General features: G+C 39.8%; 1 pseudogene; it reads left to right on the forward strand.

Annotated features, from left to right (window-relative positions):
* Window positions 1-223: 223 nt before the first annotated feature.
* LOC108178905 (large ribosomal subunit protein eL21-like) lies at window positions 224-729 on the forward strand (annotated as a pseudogene).
* Window positions 730-6,378: the final 5,649 nt, after the last annotated feature.

The following is a 6,378-nucleotide window of genomic DNA, read 5'->3' on the forward strand; positions in this document are numbered from 1 at the left end:
CTCTTTTAATTTTGTGTGTCTTCAGCCAGACACCATTAATAACTTCAATTGGATCATAACCTTCATATTTAGTTGCAAGTGGAAATAACCATTCCAAAGATACCCATGACCTAATCCTTTCAATGTTTACTCTGAAATCATCATCCCAAGTGCAGTAGCTCTGCATTAACTCAGTCAGTAGACTACAGTCAGGAGCTATGGTGGCTTCCTTTTGGTCGGAGCTGCCATCTTCCAGTAATTCGCCAAGATGACGAACACAAAAGGAAAGAGGCGAGGTACCTGGTACATGTTCTCCAGGCCTTTCAGAAAACATGGAGTTGTTCCTTTGCCCACATACATGTGCATTTACAAGAAAGGTGACATTGTGGACATCAAGGGAATGGGTACTGTTCAAAAAGGAATGCCCCATAAATGTTAGCATGGAAAAACTGGAAGAGTCTACAGTGTTACCCAGCATGCTGTTGGCATTATTGTAAACAAACAAGTGAAGGGCAAGATTCTTGCCAAGAGAAAAAATGTGCGTATTGAACACATGAAGCACTCTAAGAGCCGAGATAGCTTCTTGAAACGTGTGAAGGAAAATGATCAGAAAAAGAAGGAAGCCAAAGAGAAGGGTACCTGGGTTCAACTACAGCGTCAGCCTGCTCCACCCGGAGAAGCCCACTTTGTCAGACCAATGGAAAGGAGCCTGAGCTGCTGGAACCCATTCCTTATGAATTCATGGCATAATAAATGTAAAATAAATAAATAAGACCTAAAAAAAAGAGCTATGGTGAAAGGGATTGCATTAATTTAAACAGAACAGGTACAAAATGTATATTCCATCTCTTTCCTTTAAAAGAAATGTTGGACTGCTACTATCTTTAAGGCCCCACCCTTTCCTTTTCCCCTGTGCCCCTCTGATGAGAAATCCTGAATGCTTCCTCCTTGGAGAGTTTTGCACTACACAACTCTTTTCCTGTGTTGCACGCTTTATCTCTGCCTCATTCTCAACCAACACAAAAAGCACCAAGCAATCATATGTCCTACCTGTTTCAAACCATTTTGTGACAAGTTTTGGAGGACTGCCCAGTTATCCTAAAGGCTCATTAAGCAAGTAACAAGCTTTTTTGTACACCCTTGGAGACTGACATACAAAACCATTTTTGAGCAGGGCTCTGAACTGGGTTTATGCCTAGCTTTAACATTAATTTAAAAATATAGAGAAGATATTTCAGGCCAAAGCACAAATTAAATCAGCAATGAACAGTGCTTACAGAGGCAATGCTCACAAACTGATTCATGCCTTCGCTTGGTTGATCAGACACTGAACACTTCAAGTGTAGATAAGCATGTGGTCATTACTTAGGAAGTTTAGAAGCAACTAAGCAACTAGCTGGCTGGACAGAGCTGGGAAAAGCTCTAGAATTAGAGCTATTTACCCCAATTTCTAAGTTTGTCCCTTTTTTTTTCTGGCAATAGTAAGTGCTTCATAAATATAATCTAGTCATATTGGTAGTAATATGATCAGTGGTGTAAAGGATAAGTGTCTTAGATGGATGGACGTCAATGTCATCCTAAAGAAAACTTGAAGCAGGGGTGGAGGATGCATTGGAACATGAAATTGTAGCAGCTACACTTCTCTTCGGTTTCACTTTCCTCAATTTAGAGGTCTATCTCTGCTTAAATAACACAAACGGTGGTCCTTAACTCTGCTGGTTCATTATAATGGATATGTTGGTCTACAGCTTTCATTGCTCTTCATCAACAAAAATATTGTTCTTCCTTATCTGGGTGTCTGGCCTCCAGAATCTACACAAAGACCCACCGACGAATCATGAAAACTGCTTTTCGTATTCATGCGTGCCTCTGCACAAGTCTTCTCACTCTTCCCTTGAAACTTCAGATTGTGAGAAACGTCACTCTACATTTAATATTAAGGGTAGACTTTCCTTGTTGATACCATGTTTGTTCTTCTTCCTTAAAGAACCATCTATATCAGTGTATAAGGAAATAAACGTACATCACTTTCATTAGCTTGAATATGAGCTCTTTAGCAAGTGTCTCCATATTATCCATGCTTTAACAATTTACAGACTTTCTAGAAGTTCATATTACCAAGGATGCTTAAGGCACTTCTCTCTCTCTCTCTCTCTCTCTTCTCTCCACCCCTTCTACCCCCACAGTGTTCCTCTTTGGGCCATTGTTCAGTGGCCCCTTCCACTAAAGCCTAAGCCATTCTCTTCATTAGTCTTGCTCTACATTCCTGCTCTATCGTATTTTATACACCTATTCTTACCCAAGGATCAGCACATTCCTCTCAGCCTTACTCATCATATGATCTCTATTATCCTTCCCAGTGATACACATTATTAGCCTCATGTCTCTTAAAATATTTGATTTCTCTGTTTTCCCAATCCACCAGTCCACACTTCTGTAAAGGCACAGTTCTATTTTAACCTTGTCTTTCCCGGAAACTTCTCAGATCTAAGCTTTCATAAACCAAGTTTTCCTGTCTGATCACATCTCAGCCCTACTGTTTATTTATCTAACCGCTAATTCATTAGGTGTTCCTAATGACTCCCTACTATGTGTCACAGGCTCTACATAGACTGTTAGGCCACTAGATCTGCCTTTTCTCCTCATTATTCTCTCTGCCCCTACTTCATCCCTAAACTCCAAATCAGATATAAACGATTATATATTATAGCACTAAAAATATAACTTGTGAAAAATTTGGATGACTGTCTGAAAACAAGCAGGAAGTGCTCACGTTTAGTGCATAAAGATAATGAAGGATGCTAACATTTGGTAACTGATAATTATGCCAAAATTTCCCATCAGAAATATGAAGAAAATACTTAATATCCATTTATCAATATAGTCTAATAGCTTGCACACAAGATATAAATTAGCTAATGAGCTTAATTTCAAGATTCAAGAGAAGTGCAAGATACAATTTATTAATTTGCATATCATGGGGAGAGTGGAAATTTTTCTAGATACAGGTCCTTAATCCTAGGAATACGTAAAAATCACCTAAAGAACTGTTTTGGTCAATGCTTGGATCGTATAGCTGATCAATTAAATTATCTTGTGAGTCTTGGGCATTAGTATTCTTTTAGCTTGTCCAGGACTCATCTAGGGCTGGGAAATACTCGTCTACCCAGACTTGAATGTTACCTAACTCAGTGGGCTTTTCTGAACCACTAGAACTCATGGCAGAGCTAGGGGCCCACATTTTAATTTTCAAAGTCTTGAGATTTGATTTTGCCCAGATGGTTTCCTAATTTGTTTGTTTTACGTTAGGTTGGTTTAAAAATCTCACTCATTCAAAATGAACCCAAAATGTACTATGCATTTTAATTACTGTGATAATTCCAGCTTAAGTATAAGCTTTTTTATGACATAGCTAGAAAAACATAGCAAACTTCTTGCTAATGTGAAATAACTTAATGGAAATTAGAGCATTGTTTACCAATTACAGTTTTCATGCAGAATCGTAGTTTTTATTGGTTATTGGCCAATATATTCAGAGATGACTACAACTATTTTGCTTTCAAAGAAGCATTCTCACTTGAACATGATTTTTTACAATCATCTAAGTTAAATTATATTTATTGCAGAGGGGTTGGAATGGGTGATGTGCTCTGCAGATTGAAACTTAATTAGATATTTGATCTATAGGGATACTCCAAATTTCTCATAAACAAGACGGCCAAAAGGCTAAGGAGTGACTGTTGCAAAGAATATCGTCTCATTGCAGTGAAACGCTCCATTTTGACACAACATCTGTATGTTTCTCCACTGGCAACCACTAGATCAGATTACTCCACAGGCATTGCCTGCTGTTGCTACCACACTTCCAGCCAGCCATAGAACAAAACAGGACTGACATCCTGAACATGGCATGAAATGATGTCACAGTGCTACATACAAAGAAATACTGCATGGCCTTGGAACCATAAACCATAATTTCTTAGTAATCATTGACAGCAGTAACAAAAGCATGCCCTTTTTAACTGGCTATTTAATAGATGTGTTGAAATTGGGAGTGTGCTTGTTTTTCTTAAAGGTCAAATGAAGTGAAAAACAGATGCTGAGTCTTTTATACAATCAAATACATTTTATGATTTAAGCAAAGAAATTTAAGAAATAAAATATACTGTACAAGTGTAGACAAGCAGCTTTCTGACAGACCTTGAACCTACTCAGCTGCCCTCCATGAAGCAATCACAGACAAGTGATTAACAAGCAGTGAAATGATTTCCTACAAAATAAGCGAAAAAATACACCCTGGATTTTGTGGTGGCAAATGTCTAACACTTAGCTATACTGAAAGGCCCAGGCAATCAACCTCAAATACTGCACAAACCAGGGTCTCAGCCGAATCCACTCATTAACACATGAAAAACTGATGAGGAAAGGTGTTTTGTACTACAAAGTCACAGAATTCATGAGTTGCAGAACTGGAATTAATACCTAAGTCACCTAACTACTGACTTAGGCATTTTTAGGATGGCTTTCAAGTTTGGGATCTAGGAATTGGTCATTTGTTTAATTTTGATTTTGACTAAGATAACTGATAAGTGATCCAGTACACTTCTGTTCTTAAATAAAACATCCTGGGATTCTAAGTCATCTGAATGGAGTGCAAGAAAATCAGGAGCAGGTGCTTAGTCCCCAGTTCCTCTAAGTAATTTAATGAATGAGGTTGAGACAGATAAAACTCAAACTTCCTCTGTCTTCTAATTCTTCTTACCAAAATAGCCAATAAAATTCATTTAGCCTTTTCTTTTCTTTGCTTTTTAAGGATTTATTTATTTTATTTGAAAGACAGAGTTACAGAGAGGTTGAGGCAGAGAGAAAGATATCTTCCATCTGCTGGTTCACTCCCCAGATGGCCACAATGGCCAAAGCTGCACCCATCTGAAGCCAGGAGCCAGGAGCTTCTTCTGGGTCTCCCATGTGGGTACAGGAGCCCACAGAATTGGGCCATCTTCTACTGCTTTCCCAGGTGATAGCAGAGAGCTGGATTGGAAGTGGAGCAGCCAGGACTCAAAGCAGCGCCCATAAAAGCGCCAGCACGGTAGGCGGCGGCTTTACCTGCTATACCACAATACCAGCCCCAAACAATTTCTAATAATTTACCAGGATGTAATATTTCTCTTATAGAAGCATTCAAAATTGACATTTGTTTATTGTACTTTGATAACAGAGGAAACATCTATTTAAAAACCAAATAATCACTTGAAAAATGGGAAAATAGCACTTATATAATAGGATTCAAGATAATTCTATAATTCTTTTTAATATGATATAGATTAGAGATCACAAATACAGAGTGAGAAATAAACTTTGCAGTTTTTCTAATAAGATTCACATGAATCTTAGGGTTTTTTTTTGGTATTTCCTTTTGTACTTACTATTTTCACATTTATTTCATTTACCTTCTATCTGTGTGGTACACACTATTATTACAGCTATTTGTGTCATAAGATCTACAACTTCAAGGGCTATCTTGATACGTTTGATCCTCGTGGGGCCCTGGAAACCTAGGAGTGTGCCTCACTTCTCATCAGATATGCCCCTCTCTGCAAGAAAAGCCCAGCCCAGCAAGCCCCCTTATCAGTCAACCAGCTGTACCCTATCTTGTCCTCCACTGTTCTTGAGTTACCTGATAGGTTTCACCTTCCTGCCTAAGCATTGCATTACTCAACCAAGCCAATCACATTCTTTTTTTTTCTTTTTGACAGGAAGAGGTAGACAGAGAGAGAGAGAGAGACAGAGAGAAAGGTCTTCCTTCCATTGGTTCACTCCCCAAATGGCCGCCACGGCCAGCGCCTGCGCCAATCCAAAACCAGGAACCAGCTGCTTCCTCTTGGTCTCCCATGCGGGTGCAGGGCCCAAGCACTTGGGCCATCCTCCACTGCCCTCCTGGGCCACAGCAGAAAGCTGGACTGGAAGAAGAGCAACTGGGACAGAATCCGGCGCCCCAACTGGGACTAGAACCCAGGGTACTGGCGCCGCAGGCAGAGGATTAGCCTAGTGAGCTACGGTGCTGGCCCACATTCTTCCACGGGAACTAAGGGGCACCCCACCCTTCTATTACTACAAAGCCTGCTTTTGAGAGCTCTTCCTGGTTCATGTCATTCCTAAGCATAACGCCTGTGTGCCTTGCTTGGCACGCTGTATGCTCTTGTCCTGAATTGTAACTATATGTGACTAATAATCTACTGCTGCCAATCGCATCCGTCCAGTGACAGGTGCCATTTGCTAAGCTCTCTTGGATCATGAAGACCACAAGATTACTCTTTGACCAGTTTGGTGGTGAGAAGAAGACAGAGAGAGAGATCACCATACAGATGTCCTGAACCTATCTCCATGTGATCCACATGT

Source organism: Oryctolagus cuniculus, chromosome 15, assembly GCF_964237555.1.
Source record: "Oryctolagus cuniculus chromosome 15, mOryCun1.1, whole genome shotgun sequence".
Lineage (NCBI taxonomy): Eukaryota > Metazoa > Chordata > Mammalia > Lagomorpha > Leporidae > Oryctolagus > Oryctolagus cuniculus.